The sequence below is a fragment of the Medicago sativa genome, chromosome 1 (genome assembly GCF_051527215.1).
Source record: "Medicago sativa cultivar Bolivia chromosome 1, Bolivia_mono, whole genome shotgun sequence".
NCBI lineage: Eukaryota > Viridiplantae > Streptophyta > Magnoliopsida > Fabales > Fabaceae > Medicago > Medicago sativa.
In genome coordinates, this window is record NC_140749.1 from 51,302,322 (window position 1) to 51,312,134 (window position 9,813).

At 31.0% G+C, this 9,813-nt stretch overlaps 1 non-coding gene and 1 pseudogene across 2 annotated transcripts; one reads left to right on the plus strand and one right to left on the minus strand.

Moving 5' to 3' along the window:
• The first annotated feature begins 1,132 nt into the window (after window positions 1-1,132).
• LOC146955176 (F-box/kelch-repeat protein At3g23880-like) lies at window positions 1,133-4,532 on the plus strand (annotated as a pseudogene). The gene is made up of 2 exons (XR_015016461.1): window positions 1,133-2,349; window positions 4,019-4,532. The product of XR_015016461.1 is annotated as an F-box/kelch-repeat protein At3g23880-like (transcript).
• A 4,976-nt stretch (window positions 4,533-9,508) lies between these two features.
• LOC146955177 (small nucleolar RNA snoR77Y) lies at window positions 9,509-9,599 on the minus strand. The gene has a single exon (XR_015025175.1). It is a non-coding gene; the product is annotated as a small nucleolar RNA snoR77Y (small nucleolar RNA).
• Between the last annotated feature and the right edge of the window lie 214 nt (window positions 9,600-9,813).

The following is a 9,813-nucleotide window of genomic DNA, read 5'->3' on the forward strand; positions in this document are numbered from 1 at the left end:
AAAAATTATAAATGAGTTATGTGTACACGTGGGACCCATGGGTGTTCCATTGTGGATGCTCTTGCTCATTTATGGGGATGTATTGGATTAGGATTCTATGGGATTTTAAAAGACTTTTTAATTATGAAAAAGTCTTGTGGTATTCAATCAAGACTTTTTGCAACTTAAAAAAAGTCTTGTGGTATTCAATCAAGACTCTTTGTCATTTTAAAAAAGTCTTGAGGTATTCAATCAAGACTTTTCATCACTTAAAAAAAGTCTCATGGTATTCAAAATCATTCAAATTTCGAAGGATTGTTTAATAAATTGGATTTTGATGGATTTTGTGGGATTTTGTAGTGTAATTTTAACAAGAAAAAGTCTTTCATAAAAAGATGAGATTTCTTGGGATTGTTTTTCATTTAAAAGTTACTATCTCTTTCTTCTCCCTTCTCTGTCTCTCCCCTCCCCCCTCTCTCCTTTCTCTCTTCGTCTCTCTCTCTCTCTCTCTCTCTCTCCCTCCCCTCTCTTCTCTCTCTCACCTTTCTTAGAAAAACTCAAACGACTTCTCTAATTTCAAACACAAAATGAGGGCTGACACAATATTTTTTTTTTTGAAAGATTTGTAAGGGATGTCATAATTTTAAATATGTACAATTGAATTTTGTGGGAATAACATTTTTAACAAATAAAAAATGTGTATGGAGAATAATGTGTTAAGAGTGTTTTTTAGTCCCTTAAAATCTTATAAAATCCATAAAATCCTTAAAATTTTAAAATCAATAGTAAAATTTTTTTTTATTGGTTTTATTTTTCTTTATTCAAACGCTAGAATTTATTTGTTCATTATTTTTATCATTCACACTTGTAAGTTTGTTCTTTTTTCCCTAAAATTCATTGAATCCTTTAAAATTTTAAAATCCCATAAAATCCTTTGAAATCCTTAAAAGTCAGTGTGATAAATCCATTAAAATCTTGAGTGTATAAAGTCTTTTACATAAAAAGTCTTTTAAAATCTCACAGAATCAATACAATCTCACACAGTCTTTTAAAATCTTAAAGACTTTTTTTTATTAAAATAGTCTTTTAAAATCCTAATCCAAATATTTCACCACTAGACTCACTATCACCACCAGCCATCATGCCTCCAAATCAATTCGATCAATAAGCCTACGATGACTCTGTCGCCAGCGAACCTCTCCGACGATCTCATCGCCGAGGTACTTTCATTTCTCCCCGTTAGATCTCTTCTTCAATTCAGGTGTGTGAGTAAATCTTGGAAAACCCTAATTTCCGATCCAACTTTTGTGAAATTGCACCTCCAGAAATCACAATCACAAAAACTAAACTCTTCGCTCTTAACAATAATCACGAAGCGCACAATCTATAATCCGGTAAATGACGATGAACTTGAGGAAGAATTCAGCCTCGTTAGACACCTATCGATCGTTTATTCGAAAACCCTTTCTTCACCGTTTTTTACGATTCCCATTATCATCATTTGAACAACCAAGGAAGTACTGGAATAGTTGGTTCCTGTAATGGATTGCTTCGTTTGGATGTCGATTCTGAAAGTTGTCAAGATTTAGAGAACTGGCTCCGTGTTTGGAACCCAGCCACCAAGACTGCATCCAAAAAATTTGGGTATACTCGCGATCCCAATAAAAATTTTCACTTTGCCTTTGGATGTGATAATTCAACCGAAACTTATAAAGTGGTGGCGTATTGTAATCGAGAGACAACATCGGAGGTCAGAGTTCTCAACTTGGGTGGTGATGATGTTTGGAGGAATATTGAATGTTTTCCTGTTGTTCTTGGCCACAAACATGTGTATTTGAGTGGCACTATGAACTGGTTGGCTACTATTCACAACAGTGATACTGTGGAACACTCTGCTATTGTTTCACTTGATCTGGAGACGGAGGCGTACAATCAATACACTGTTCCTTGTGGTGTTGATGAAGTGCTGCCTAACTCGCCAACTATTGGTGTGCTTGGAGGCTGCCTTTGTTTTTCTTATTTGCACAGGGGAGATGATTTTGTTATATGGAAAATGAAGGAATTTGGGGTTGATGATTCTTGGACTCAATTACTTAAAGTTAGTTACCATGATCTTCTAATAGATTATGATGACTTTAGTGACACTACCTATTTTCAGTTGGTGCCATTATTTCTTTCGGAGGATGGTGATTCACTGGTACTTCATAGCAATCTAGAATCCCAAACAATTCTCTATAACAGGAGAGATAATAGAGCAAATCGAACAGAAATTATTGCAAGTAGAACTACTGCTGATAATAGAACTAGTGCTAATGCATATTGGGGCTATGAGTTGGATTATGTTGAAAGCTTAGTTCCAATTTTTTGAAAGTGAGTTTTTCTTCCATTGTTTACGTGTTTGAATTTATGTTCATTTGTATATGTTGTTTTATTTGTACATGTTTTATAATAATGTGAATTTTCTTTTTATGATTGCTTAGGTTAATCTAATTGTATAATGAGCATGTGGCTTATATTGAGAAAAATCTATATAACTATATCAGCTTGTTGGGATAGCCGTTTCCTTGTAATGTTTGCACTGTATAAAATCATTGTGGACAGAATTTGGATTATCTCTTTTTTCCCCAAGAATATGATATTTTTATTTTTAAGGATAGGAAAGCATATATTTTGTTGTGGTAGTTACGCACCATCACGATTGGAGATTTTAAGGTTTTTAGATATCCACCTCCTGTTAAGAAAGAGAGAAATGGACTAAGGAGAGGGTTTATGGTAGTGAACTGTAATTTGATTAGTTGATACCATTACCAACAACATCGGATGTTTTTTTTACAGTAGATGTAATTTGACTAATTGGACACAACTACACTATGATATACATACCATCTCAACATTTAAGTTTTGGTATAAATGTTTTTTATTCAGGGTCTTCAGGATTTTACCTTTTATTTACACATAGGATTTTAGAGCAACGTGAAAGATGTTTTAGGATTTCGCTGCATAATTTCTTATATGCATTTATGCTTCTCGCCATAAAGGCAGGGAGCCTAGAAATTGAGGATTCAGTTTAATATGAAAAGAAAATCCTAATATCTTGCTAGTTTTTTTTTTATAAGTTAAACTTTAAAGCCATGGAATTATTCAACATAGCATGTGGACACTGGTTGAAGTCTAGTTCTTTTGCATGCTATAAAGATAAATAAAGCGTGTTTAGTTATGTTCTTCAAAAGTTATGTTTTCATTGTTATTTGCCATCATTCTTGGTTCTTCTTTTGATACATCATTCTAGGTTTTCTTTTGTTGATTTCTTCTGCAATCATGTTGCCTTAGCATTTCTGTTATCGGTTCTGCCGATTGGAAGTAGCTTTCATACATCATTGTCCTTTGTTTTTTAGCATCAACAGTTTTGTATCGGATGTGCTGCTAGTGGCAGGATCAATTGTATTGGTATTGCTCTTAGTTGGTTGTCGTGGTATATATAGATAATAGATTGGCTTGCTTTTAGACTTCTGTATTTGTTTGCTTTATCATAGCCTTTACACTCTTTGCGACCCTCTTAAGAAATTTACCTTTTTTTTGACTCAACCAAATATTTGAGAACTTAAATTCTTATGCAAGATTTGTTGAGATGGAGCTTTTATAGTTTCCTGTTAAAGTAGAAGGAATTGCTCTGGCCTTGTTTATTTAACAATAATGGTTTTGAAAAATAAAATAAAAGAATCTTGTAATAATGGCTTAGAAGTTAACTTCTGCATTTCCATTTTGTCAACAACTCTGTCATCTAACTTCTTCCTAAGCATCAATAAACTAACGCTTACTTTTTTTATTATTGAAAAACCAATAACTTTGTTTGATTGAGAAGCTCATATAGGTTAGAAGTTAATTAAACTAGACCATGATAAATGAGGTTTTGATTTCTTACCTACCTTGAAAGTTGAAAGTGGTGCTACTCTACGTTCATAGGAAACAGTTTTTCTTCATAACCAGCAGTCTAGCACTAGCACAGCAAATTAACGTGGACAAACTCTTTTTTCCCCAGGTTTATGAAGAAAAAATTTGAGGAATCATATTTCCAGAATACTGCTTCGGATAGCGTAGACATAGTCTTTAAGATCTATAGGACTACTGCTCTTGATCATAAGGTTGTGAAGAAGGCATTCAAGCTTTGTTGACGAGACTGAGACGGAGGAATCTCTCTGAGGCTGGCTTCTTATAACCAATGAGTAGACCATATATGTTATATAAGAGGGATAAAATATTTTTACAATGGAAGAGGCGAGATCAGATTTTGGGTACTAGAAGTAAGGTATACTAAACATTAAATCGATTTGTTGATTTTATTTCTTGTATAAATCTTGTTGGAGTGAGTCGATGGAGAAAGGTCTTTCTATATAGTGATCTCCACATTCATCTTTAAAGGGAAGATTTGTTGCTATGAAGTTTCAAGATTTGATATCATGATTTGTGATTATGTTTTTATAGATTGAAAATCAGCGATGATGTGAAGTATTTCATATTTATTTGTGATTATTAGTAGTAAATTAGTAATGCTACTTTGCGCATGAGTGAGCTCTTATGTGGTAAATTTACATTTCTCGTGAATTAGAGATAATCTTCTTCGAGAAGCATGTTCACCACCACATTGTGGACATTGGATTAATTCGTAAACATTTAAAAGCCAAACATTCAAAGCAGGACATGATTGAATAGTATTTTTTTTTATTTTTTTTATAACTATTCTCTATATATTTGATTGTATTAATTTCAATGTATTTAGAATTGGGAAAACAACAAATATGTTGATAACTTTTTAATGTAATAGTCTAATAGAAGTAGATGCTAAAGAGCAACAATATCAGTAATGGAGGGTGTTTGGTGACAATGGTAGAGTCAAGAGTGTAAGAGTGCATGTTTGGATCCATAGTTAGTTGAAATAATCAAGGTGAGCTATAATGGTTTCACAAATACTACACTTTAAGCTTCAACTTCAGTAAAATCACAATAAACATGCATATAATGTAATAGAAGAAGTAGATGGCTTCGAGAAGGAATAGTGATGGTGGAGGGTGCCAGACTATTATGTATAAAGCAACAATAACAATGATATATGATATTTTTGAAGTAATGATATTTTGACATCTATTTGATGACAATTTTGTTGACAACCTTGTTTTTCTCACTTCTTATTGGTCAAAAACAATGGAGAGAGAAAAAGGAAGAGAGAGAATAACAACATCATGTGAGTATGAGAGAGAAAGTTGTCCAAAAGTTGTCAAAAAGTGGTTGTCAAAATATCATTTCTCATATTTTTGTGTCAGAATGACACAAAAATGTGATAGAGTACTGATGCTTTATAACAACACTGCTCATGATGTCAACGAGCTGTTCAATTTATTTCTAGGTGAAAAAATATGAGTGGCAACTTGAACCAACCTTCTAGTGCAGCAAGAGTTATGACATCTAATTTTTCCCCAACATCTCTATGTAGGTCCTTGAAAAGGAGAAAGTGGGCTCTGTCTATGGTGGGAGACTTGAATAGGTCTCCTACCATAGGAAACATGGTGTTTTTTTTTTATTCCTTTTAAAATGAATATGAACCATTGGATAAGAGTTTGATCAAAATGCTTACTATACACTTCCAACACTCAATTGCTTTTTTATTTTATTTTAAAGGCTTAAATGCAATAATAAACATTAATTCCATTAATCCTTAATCATCATCAATTTCTTCTTCATTCTTTCCTGTTACACAGTTCCAGGTTTAAACAGCCACCACCATCAATTAATTTGTGTCATTATTTTCATAGATTCATATGATCATATCTACCATATTCAAAGGAGGTTCACTTCACCCTTTGAACCCTCCCTTGTCAAACACCTTTCTGATCTCTCTTTTCAAATCCAACTCAATCTCTTCTACGGTTTCACTTCCCCTAAAAAAAATTCACCCTTTACCGTCAAACTCATGTCGATTCAAAATCTATAACACCCTTTTTTAGATTTGGTTTTGATTTAAAGAGTAAACGAAATCCGGATTTGGGATTTGTGTTTTTGCTGGATTTGAGTGCTTTTTCAGATTTGATTCCTACCCATAAGAAGAAGAACAAAGAGAAGAAGAAAAAAAATAAGATGAAGGAGAAGGATGAGGCTTATGGGAAGGAAAACAATTTTTTCTGGTGTTGATGATGAACATGAGTATCGAATATGATGCTGATGACATCAATTTTTTTTAAGGAATAGATAAATAAAATAAATAATCAAAATAATGAGTAATTTAAGGATTTTCTGGTGTTAGGGAAGATGATTATGGATTAATGGAATTAATGTTTATTATTGCATTTAAGCCTTTAAATTAAAAGAAAGCAATTGAGCGTTGGAGGTGTATAATAAGCATTTTGATCAAACTCTTATCCAATGGTTCATATTCATTTTAAAAGAAAAAAAAAAAAAACACTATGTTACCTACGGTAGGAGACCTATTCAAGTCTCCCACCATAGATGGAGCCGAGAAAGTGGTAGACCAAACCCAATCTGATACTCATTCCTCTATTTCACTCTATGCCAAACCCACCATTTCCTTCACTTCTTGCGTGAAATAGCCAAACCATATCTAAAACAAATTTGCCGATTCAAAAAAAAAATATCTAAAACAAATTGAATCCGTAGGGGGAAAATGATGAAAGCAATTGAATTGACATGCATAGATGGGAGGGAACGAGAATCAATAATGACTTTGGAGGCTCTAGAGGGAAAATTTAGGATATGAAATCAATTTGGCTTTCTTTGATAGATGATGATTCAGAAATCAATTTTCGATTGGGGAAATTTTGGGTGGAGTGAGTTTGGGTCTCAAAGGAATTGGGTCTCTGAGCACTTCTTTTGAAATTATCAGTTGGAGAATTTTGTTTGAAAAGAAATGATAAAAATTGATTGTAATTATGAACATGTTGAAAAACAATTGTGAAGATGCTTGAATAACTTGATGTGAATCAATTTTGGGTTTTTCTCATGAGTTTTTTTTTTTTTTTTATGAAGGTAGCATGAAAATGAAAGGTAAAGTTTTATTTGATGAGTTTTGTTGTTTAAGTTTTTTTTTCTCTGGGTTTGTATGAAGGTGAATGAAGGTTTTATGAAGATTTGTTGAAGAAGATGAAGGTGAGGAGGAAGAAGATGAATATAAATTCCAACCAATGCGAAAATGACACGTGTGTTTGAGTTAACGTTTTTTTTAATAAAATTAACGGAAGGGACCAATTTATGTAACGGAGACATATTTAAAGGACTCAAACGGACTTTTTATTAATTATGGGACCAAAATGATACCAAAAAATTAGTTAGCAATTAAGCCACACCTTTTTGTAGAAGAAAGTTACAGATTGTAGAAGAAAATTATAGATCATACTGTATCACAAATTACTAATGTAAATCCTCTAATTCAAGATAGGTAGTTATGAGTTTTATGTGATGTGTAGGTCAAATTGAGGATCAAATCGATGAAAGTTGGGGTTTTATGAACCAAAATGTTTTTTATTAATTTTTTATTTTTGTGACAAATTGATCCTTAAACCTTTCAAAAATATTAATGTAAGTTAATTTATGCGGATTTAGATTTAAAAGGAATAATATTAATGTAAGTTAATTTATGCTGATTTAGATTTAAAAGGAATAAAATTAATGTAAGTTAATCTATGTCCTATTTGAGTTACTTTAGTCTTTATTCTTAGGTTATACTAGTATCAGTTTTTTTTAAATAAATTTATTCAAAAGTTATATATTTAACTCTTAACATGTGCAAATTTGCACATGATTGAAAAATTTTTAAAAAAATCTTATTTAATTAAAAAAACAAGACTTCATATTAGAAATAAAAATTTTAGATCCGTCACATCGGTTTACTTGTAAATAATTTATTTTTTATAACTATTCTTATCATATATATTTAGAGTAGATTACACATATTCTCAGTGTCCTTTTCAAGTAGGTAGTCTCCATAAATTAAAGAAAATTGTTGTTGACACATTAGCTTTGGCTAGGACACACATGTAAAAGACGTTTTTACCCCTTCAGTAGTTAACTGCCGAATTATGAAACTGGCTGCAGTTAACTACCGAGGAAAACTTCGGCAGTTAACTGCTGAGGAAATCTGAAAACTTCGGCAGTTAACTGCTGAGGAAACCTCAAACCTGTTTTTTTTTGTTGACAAAAACCATTAATTCTTTTTATTCTTTAGACCTAAATTTTCCTTAATTAAATTTAATTCTTTAATCCTTTTAAGGAATTAAACATAATTCTTTTTATGATTTCATTCATGTGATTTTGTTGCCATGAATGAAGAAATACGAGAGATAAATAATATCTGCAATCAGTAGTTAATGGACCTAAAATGATGATTCAATAAAAAAAATGCAACAACAAAAACGTTACAAATGATAGAATAATTATATTTGTAATTATTAGTAATTAATTATAATATTTCAGATTTTTTTTGTTGTTGACAAATTATAATATTTCAAATATTATTCATCTCTCTTTCAAATAATTATATTTGTAATTATTCTATCAATAATACCTTTTTTTTTGTACAAATAAAACCACTTTTCTATTCTTAAAAAAAAAACCCTCTTTTTAATTAAGAAACGTGATTGAATATGTAGTAATTATAGGATCTCATATTTTTTTATTTATGGCAACAAAATTATATGAAAGAAATCAACAACTTTATAAAAAGAATCGTGTATTTAATGGCAACAAAATCCATATTTCTTCATTATGGCAACAAAATCACATTAATGAAATCATAAAAAGAATTATGTTTAATTCCATAAAATAATTAAAGAAATAAATTTAATTAAGGAAAATTTAGGTTTAAAGAATTAATGGTTTTTGTCAAAAAAAAAAAAAAAACAAGTTTGAGCCAAAGCTAATGTGTCAACATCAATTTTCTAAATTAAATTGTACAACTATGGTAATTGGTACCTATATTTCATCTATGATTTCAATTTTATAGTTTATATATATTTTTTTTGGTAAAAAAAGAGGTCAGAGCCCATTTTTATTGTTTATATTTAAAATTGAACAATTTTGATCCACAACTTAATCTTAAAAGTTTAATTGTATCTCAACGTATTAAAAAGTTCAATTTGGGGTTTGGTATCATCCACGCAACTTGTAGCAGTATGATCAAACTTGTAGCAACTTGTAGTGCATATTTTCATACAATATCTGATTTTATTTTTAAAAAGGAAATTGTTACGGATATCACTGAATTGTTTATTGCATTGATGCAACAATTTTAAGAACCATAAATTTGAGTTGGATCTAACATTAGTATCGGTTGTAAATGATGACCACACAAAAAGCAACGTTTATAATCTTCGACATCATCATCAAAGAAATACGGAAACGAAATTATTAAAGATAAGATAAGAAATTCATAAAGACATCTCAAATTAATACTTGGTGGAATCTACAGAATTGTAATTGAGACATTACTTTCAAGATTAACTGAATTGAAAACGGATTAAATTTTTAGAAGCCTCAGTACCACAGCCAAGATATTTACATCAAAGAATAAACTATTCAGACGGTAATTCCAGTTCAAGTTTCGTCATCATCGGCTTCACTATAACAATAACAAAAAAAAAATTAAATAAAAACTGGAAAAAATTATAAAAATTCATAGAAAAATTTATAGAAATGTAATCGCACAAATCGGCTCTGCAAAATCATAGAATATAAGATCAGCAGATTCCTATCAAAACTTTTTTCTCGACTATCATCACCCAAGTCTGATGAATTTTGCGTAGCTAATTGTCAGTTCATGACTGGAAACTG